This window comes from Pongo abelii, chromosome 2, assembly GCF_028885655.2.
Source record: "Pongo abelii isolate AG06213 chromosome 2, NHGRI_mPonAbe1-v2.0_pri, whole genome shotgun sequence".
Classification (NCBI taxonomy): domain Eukaryota; kingdom Metazoa; phylum Chordata; class Mammalia; order Primates; family Hominidae; genus Pongo; species Pongo abelii.
The window spans coordinates 108,463,504-108,471,901 of record NC_085928.1 but is presented as its reverse complement, the minus strand read 5'-3'; positions in this window follow the sequence as shown (position 1 = coordinate 108,471,901).

Genomic DNA, 8,398 nt, shown 5'->3' with positions numbered 1-8,398 from the left:
AAAATGTGGAAAAGTTTGGAACTTCCTAGAAACTTAGAGGGCTCAGAAGACAGGAAGATGTGGGAAAGTTTGGAACTTCCTAGAGGCTTGTCAAATGACTTTGACCAAAATGCTGATAGTGATACAGACAATGAGGTCCAGGCCGAGGTGGTCTCAGATGGAGATGAGGAAGTTGTTGGGAACTGGCATAAAGGTGACTCTTGCTGTGCTTTAGCAAGGAGATAGGTGGCATTTTGCCCCTGCCCTAGAGGTCTGTGGAACTTTGAACTTGAGAGAGATGATTTAGGGCATCTGGCAAAAGAAATTTCTAAGCAGCAAAGCATTCAAGAGGTGACCTGGATACTCTTAAAAGCGTTCAGTTTTATGCATTCACAAATATATGGTTTAGAATTGGAACTTATGTTTAAAAGGGAAGCAGAGCATAAAAGTTTGGAAAATTTGTAGCCTGATGATGTGATAGAATAGAAAAACCTATTTTCTGAGGAGAAATTTAAGCCTGCTGCAGAAGTTTGCATAAGTAATGAGGAGCCAAATGTTAGTTGCCAAAACAGTGGAGAAAATATCTCCAGGGCATGTCAGAGGTTTTCATGGCAGCCTCTCTCATCACAGACCTGGAGGTCTATGAGGAAAAAATGGTTTAGTGGGCTGGGCCCAGGGCCTTGCTGCTTTGAGCAGTCTTGGAACTTGGTGCCCTGCATCCCAGCCATGCCTAAAATGGGCCAATATACAGCTCAGGCCATTGCTTCAGAGGATGCAAGCCCCAAACCTTCACAGTTTACTTGTGGTGTTGGGCGTGCGGGTGCACAGAAGTCAAGAATTGAGGTTTGGGAACCTCTGCCTAGATTTCAGAGGATGTATGGAAAAATGTGTATGTTCAAGCAGAAGTTTGCAGCACAGGCAGAACCCTCATTGAGAACCATTGCTAGGGCAGCGTGGAAGGGAAATGTGGGGTTGGATCCCCCACATAGAGTCCCCACTGAGGCACTGCCTAATGGAGCTGTGAGAAGAGGGCCACCACCCTCCAGACCCCAGAACGGTAGATCCACCGACAGCTTGCACCATGCACCTGGAAAAGCTGCAGGCACTCAATGCCAGCCAGTGAAAGCAGCTGGGAGGGGGGCTGTACCCTGCAAAGCCACAGGGGTGGAGCTGCCCAAGGCCATGGGAGCCCACTTGTTGCATCAGCATGACCTGGATATGAGACATGGAGTCAAAGGAGATCCTTTTGGAACTTTAAGGTTTAATGACTGCCCTATTGGATTTTGGATTTGCATGTGGCCTATGGCTCCTTTGTTTGGGCCAATTTCTCCCATTTCAAATGGGTGTATTTACCCAATGCCTGTATCCCCATTGATTCTAAGATGTAACTAACTTGCTTTTGATTTTACAGGCTCATAGGCAGAAGGCACTTGTCTTGTCTCAGATGAGACTTTGGACTTGAACTTTTAGGTTAATGCTGGAATGAACTAAGACTTTGGGGGACTGTTGGAAAGGCATGATTGTGTTTTGAAATGTGAGGACATGAGATTTGGGAGAGGCCAGGATGGAATGATGTGGTTTGGCTGTGTCCCAACCAAATCTCATCTCGAATTGTAGTTCCCGTAATCTCCATGTGTCATGGGAGGGACCTGGTGGGAGGTAATTGAATCATGGGGGCAGTTTCCCATGTTTGTCTCAGCATTATTCACTGTCTCAGCATTATTCACTATCAGTTCTTCTGATAGTGAATGAGTTCTCATGAGATCTGATGGTTTTCAAGCATCTGTCATTTTCCCTGCTGGCATTCATTCTCTATCCTGCTGCCCTGTGAAGAGATGCCTTCCATCATGTTGTAAATTTCCTGAGGCTTCCCCCGCCATGCTGAACTGTGAGTCAATTAATTTTCTTTTCTTTATAAATTACACAGTGTTGGATATTTTTTCATAGCAGAGTGAGAACAGACTTATGCACTATCTATTCTTCCTGAGGGAGGCTTCACTTACATAACAAGGCCACCTTTGCTAGCTAAGCCTCTTCTTTCCCTCCAGTGGCCTGTTTTACCAGAACATAAGCCCACATTTTTTCTGTAACCTCAAAAATAGTATACAAGATTCTGTAACTCATTGGGAAGTTGGATCTTCATTCTTAAGGCTCCTGTGTATATATGTTAAATAAATCTGTATGCCTTTTCTCTTATTAGTCGATGTGCCTCATGTCAGTGATTTTTAGTGAACCTTTAAGGGGCCAGAAGCCTATTGTCCCCACAATGTATTTTATATTGTAATCAGTAAAAGGGTTCAGCTGCTCACCACTTGCAGAAAGAAGTTGAAATAATAACAAGTTGTGATAAAAAAAGATAGAGAGCAAGATTTTTATTACATGTGCTAGCAAGAGGAAGAGCCCAAAGCAATTTCACTCTTCAGTTTGTGGAGGGAATGCAGGAGTTTTTAAAGAAAGGGCTTAGAATGCACAAGAGGCATGTGCGGGGTGGGTACTAGGAGGTGTCAGGTGGTGAGACTTACTCCAGTGGCTCATCTTGAATTATTATTCCATTTGGCGAAGGAGCTGCTGCCATTGTGGATCCTAACAGTTTATAAATTAACTGCAGTCAATCTTGAAGTATTTTTTAGCTGCAAGTGGGTGCCTTAAAGCAACCTTTTGTTGGAGAGAGAATTCAGGAGATGTCCGATTCCTGTCAGGATCCGACCCCTGAAGGTTCTAAGGAAATATATGACCAGATAAGTGAGTACAGTGTGAGTATGGTGTTAAGCAACAAGCATCTAGGTAAATAAATGTGCACAAGGCATGGGAGCACAGTATGGGAAAAGAAAAGGAATGGAGAGTCACAGCACATTCCAAGGCTGTATTTCAAGAAGAAAGGAAACACATATGCAGTTTGTCTCAAAATTATATCTTGAGACTGGTGGGGGAGAAGGAAAGGGGAAAAGAAAAAAGTTTTAAAACAGTTTGAGGCTAAGCTGCTAAGCTGCTTTGTTACAATATGAGTAGATTCACATAGTATTTGACTTTTTGTGACTCTGACTTATTTTTCTTAGCATAATGTCCTTGAGGTTCATTCAGATGTAGCATGTGACAGGATTTTCTTCTTTTTCAAGGCTGCATAATATTCCCTCATGTGCATATGCCACATTTTCTTCATTCATCCATTGATAGACGTCTGGGTTGCCTGCACCTCTGGGCTATTGCAAATAATGCTGAGACGAACAGGTACAAATATCTTTTTGAAATACTGCTTTGATTATTTCTGGTTATATATTCAGGAGTGCAATTACTGGATCATATATATAAACCAGAAACAAAATTCTAAGCCCCCAAGCACAGGGGCCATGTAATCCTATAATTCTAGTTTTTTGGGAAGCTGAGGCCAGTTAGTTGCCTGAGCCTAGTAGTTCAAGACCAGCCTGGGCAACATGGTGAAACCCCACCTCTACCAAAACAACAACAACAACAACAAACCCACAAATAATTAGCCAGAGACCCTATCTCCAGTTAAAAAAAAAAAAAGGTTCTTGACAATGAGTCTGGAGTCTAGGCCTTAGACACTACCAGATGCCTTCTCTGTGTGATTCTTCACTTTGGTTAATCCCAAATGCTTCAGTAAAATTTGAGAATTAAGAGGTCAGGGCCGGGCGCTGTTGTTCATGCCTGTAATCCCAGCACTTAGGGAGGCCAATGCGGGTGGATCACTTGAGGTCAGGAGTTTGAGACCAGCCTGGCCAACATGGTGAAACCCCATCTCTCTTAAAAATACAAAAATTAGCTGGATGTGGTGGCGGCCACCTGTAATCCTAGCTACTTGGGAGGCTGAGTCACGAGAATCACTTGAACCTGGAAGGCAGAGGTTGCAGTGAGCTGAGATTGCACCACTGCACTTCAGCCTGGGGGACAAAGTGAGATTTTCTCTCAAAAAAAGAGGTCGGGCTTGGGATAGAGTGGCAACAAGAAGGATGAGTCCCTCTTCCTTCATCCTTGTCCCAGTCCCTCCAGGCCAGACTGATGGAAGGAGGCAATGGCCTGAGGGAAGCAGCATAAGCTGGAGTTGCCGGAGGAAACTGGAGAAAACTCATTGCAGTGGCCTGGCAGAGGGACAGTGGAGAGGTGACTTCCTGAGAAGACTGGGTGGAAGAGCTTAGCAGCCATGGTCCTCAGCTCACATTGACAGCATCTCTGTGAGAGGCTGAGTCAAGCGGAGCAGCAGGTGGGGCTTGGCATCACCACTCTCTGGTCACCCCTCCTCATGAAGTAGCCTCAGGCAGCACTGGGAGTCTCCACAATGGAGAAAAGGGAGATGGCATTTCTACAACTGAATCAGCCCAGGAACTCCTGGTCATGAACCATGTTAAGGATTAGTGTTCCAGGAAACATGCTGGCACATGCAGATGAAAACCAGAGGAGACAGAAGGGACCAGTGTCAGTACGTTTGTTCACTGGTTCTCACTGGGGTCATCAGAATCACTTGGGAAGGTACTTAAAAATATAGTTGCCTGGGCCCATCCAGGCTTAACAAAAAATACATGTCCTGGAGCCTTACCCTCTGCAGCATTCTGATTTAGTCGGTCTAGACAGGGTCAGGGCATCTGTAGTTTTAAGTACCTTTCCAGGTGATACTGTCATGTACTCCTGGTAAAAACCCTCTGATCTAATTCCTTGTATTGCAGATGAACAAACTAAGGTCTAGAAATGTCAATAGGGTTATGAAAGGAGGCACAGTGCTAGTTGAAAGCTTAGGTTTGAGTCCTGACTATGTGACTTTGGATAATTTGTTTAATCCCTCCATGCTTTACCGTCCTCATCTAGAAGAAGGGGCAGTAACAGCAATTCCAAATGGTTTTGGGAGCATTAAATGAGCTAAGGCAATCCAAGCCCTCTACCATGGTGCCTGATGTAAAGTTTCTGCTGAATAATTGCTGGCTACGTTGTCATATCATCATCATCAGCAGCACCGTCATCATTATCGCCACCACCACCACTGTCATCATTATTGTCACTATCACCACCACCCCCACCACCACCACTATCATCATCATTTTCATCATCACTATTTCAAAAAGTGCCCCCCAGCCAGCTAGTGGCAGAGCTGGGACGATTTTGGATTTCAGACTCCAAATTCAGTGACCTTTCCACTACTGAAGCCTCCAAATTCTCAACACAAACTTAAGTATTTCCTTGGCCAAGACTGTGTAACAAAGTCTTTTTTTTTTTCTGAGTGGAAAAATACATTTCTCTTATTTTCTTTGTTCTTTCCTTTTTTTTGGAGTGGGGAGGGGGACGGAGTCTTGCTCTGTCGCCCAGGCTAGAGTGCAGTGGTGTGACTTAGCTCACTGCAACCTCTGCTTCCCAGGTTCAAGTGATTCTCCTGCCTCAGCCTCCTGAGTAACTGGGATTACAGGTGCCTGCCACCACACCCAGCTAATTTTTGTATTTTTAGTAGAGATGGGGTTTCACCATGTTGGCCTGGCTGGTCTTGAACTCTTGACCTCGTGATCCACCCGCCTCAGCTTCCCAAAGTGCTGGGATTACAGGTGTGAGCCACTGCACCCGGCCCAAGTTCTTTTATTTTCAAACTGGCTCTTGACACTCAGAATAAAGGAAATCAACTCCATCTAAGACATGAGAAGAAATTGAAAAACCTCTTTGGAAAAACTCAGCTTTGCTACCAAGAGATAACCTTTAAGTAAATGGCTGGTAGGAAGGAAATTCTCAATAGTACTATTGTAGAAAATTGAGCCCGCCATTTTCCAAGTGCTTCACTGTCTCTTGAGTAGTTCTGTTGATGTGGGCAGGGCGCAGTACTGCTGATGGGTGCAATTTGGGGTGGGGTTTGATCGTATCACTTGTCAAAGGCTTATCCTAAAATGTTTTTGGTGTGCCCAGTGGTGTCACAGCTCTGACCTCCTATCTTAGCAGCTTAGACTCTAAGCCACTGGCTTTCTACTGGCTGAGCAGTAGAAAACCTCAGTAACCTTTTTCACACTTGTGGTGGCCATTAGCTGATCCTGTGGCTGAACTCTCCCTGCTTGGGGGAATTCCTCACCACATGAGTCTTGGTGGGAGGCAGAGCCCACTTCTGTAGGAGATAAGGAAGCCTGGGGGCTCTTTCCCAGCTCCCTTGAGGCCAGAGTGTGGGTGTGTGGCCTTGGCTCACTCTGTGAGCCTTGTGTACCTGTTTTTTGTAATGCGGGTGGGAGAAGTCTTTCTAGAGTCACTGTAACCTCTGGCTTCTGCGGTTGTTGTGCCAGAGACCACCTCCCTTTGTCCTAGCTGTTTCTCCTGCCTTCCCACCAGTTTTGTGAGCTACCCAACAGCTTTTCTCTTTCTTTGAGTATAGCCCCTTCTATATGTCATTTCTCTCCAATTTTAATGTATAATTACACACATTTTTCTTTTTTAAATTTTTTGCCGAATCATTTGTGATGTAGTTGCAGACATCATGACACTGTACCCTGCCGCATCTCTGATGCAATTACAATGAAATCACGTCCAGTATCTTTTCCACACATTTTCTTCGGCCATGGTAACTAGAGGCAATTTCTGTTGCTTATGGTTAAGAGTCCTGATGGGCATATCATTTGGGAAATTGGCAAGATGTGATGGAAAGAGTAGGTGTTTGGGTACAATACAGACCTGAGTTTGACTTTAACTTAAGAACGTCATTTATCTCTCCAAGCCCCCCCTTTTCTCATCTGGGTAGAGATAATGCCTACCTTGTAAAATTGTGGGAATGTGGCATAATGTGTGCAAGGGACATAGCACAGTTTCTAGCACCCAGTAGTTGCTCAATAAATATTCATTGAGTGAATGATTGAATGAATAAAGACACTAGATCAGTGATTGTCAAACGTGGCTGTACATTAGAACCACCAGGAGACTTTAAAAACATCCTGAGGCCAGGTTGCACCCTAGAACAATTGCATCAGAAACTTTGGGGTAGAAACTCAGACATTAGTTTTTTTGTTTGTTTGTTTTTGTTTTTTGAGACGGAGTCTTGCTCTGTTGCCAGGCTGGAGTGCAGTGGTACAATCTCAGCTCATTGCAACCTCCACCTCAGCCTCCCGAGTAGCTGGGACTACAGGCACACGCCACCACGCCCAACTAATTTTTGTATTTTTAGTAGAGACGGGGTTTCAACATGTTGACCAGGATGGTCTCAATCTCTTGACCTCATGATCCACCTGCCTCGGCCTCCCAAGGTGCTGGGATTACAGGCATGAGCCACTGCACCCGGCCGACATTAGTATTTTTTAAGCTCCGTGTGTGATCTGACATGTAGCCTTGGATGTTGGAGTGTGACTTATTCTGGTCCCTTGTATCCTCCTTAGTCAAACTGGAGAAAACAGAAACCTCGTAAGGTAGCTGTGAGATGTGAAAATGTATGGGCCGAATACATAGTAGGTCTTAGTAAACACTAGCTTCCAATCTCCTCTGCATGTCTTCAGTTAGGTGTAGCCTTCTGTGTAGGTGCAGGAGACACTGGAACACCATGGAAAGTTTGGAGGTGCACTGGGATTCCCCTCCCACCCACTGAAATTTGTGTCCTGTATTAATTTGCTCCAGCTGCCATTAACCAAGTTCCATGACTGGGTGGCTCGAACAAGAGAAATATACTGTCTCACAGTTCTGGAGACTGGAAGTCTGAGATCTAGGTGTCAGGTTAGTTCCTTCTGGGGCTGTAAGGGAGAATCTGCTCCATGCCTTTCTCCTTGCTTCTGGGCGCTTGCTGGCAGTCTTTGGTGTTTTTTGGCTTGTGGCAGCATAACTCTAGTCTTCACATGACATTCTCCTGTGTCTGTGCCCAAATTTACCCTTTTTGCAAGGACACCAGCCATATTGAATTATAAACTCACCTTACCTCAGCATAATCTCATTTTATATGATCTGCAATAATCCTATTTCCAAATAAGGTCATATTCAGGGAGACTGTGGGTTAGGAGTTGAACATACGAATCTGGGGGCAGAGGATGACACAATTCAACCTGTAACCTGCCCTAAGCTATAGATTTGTATCCCCTGAAGAACTTCATCAAAATATAAGCCATGAAATTTTAGACCTATAGACTTTGTTTTTAAGCATAAGAATAGATCTGAGTGCAAACCTCTCTAGTTAAGATGAAGAAATAAGCTTCAAAGGAGGGGAAGTAACTTGCTAAAGACCCAGCCAGAAAAGTGGCCTAATTTGTATTTTTTTCTCTAATTTTGAAGTAAACAGAAGATTCTTTGATAAATTAGCAGGGCCCAGTGGTTCTTCCTCCCCCACCGCCACCCCCCAATTTATCCTTACTATTGGGAAACTGTATATTGGCATATCGTTGAACCAATTGCAACCAAAGTTGAGGGTGGGAGCAGGTAAAGGTGGGTACTTCCTACCCCACATTCCCACAGTTTATTGCAAAGTGCCTTG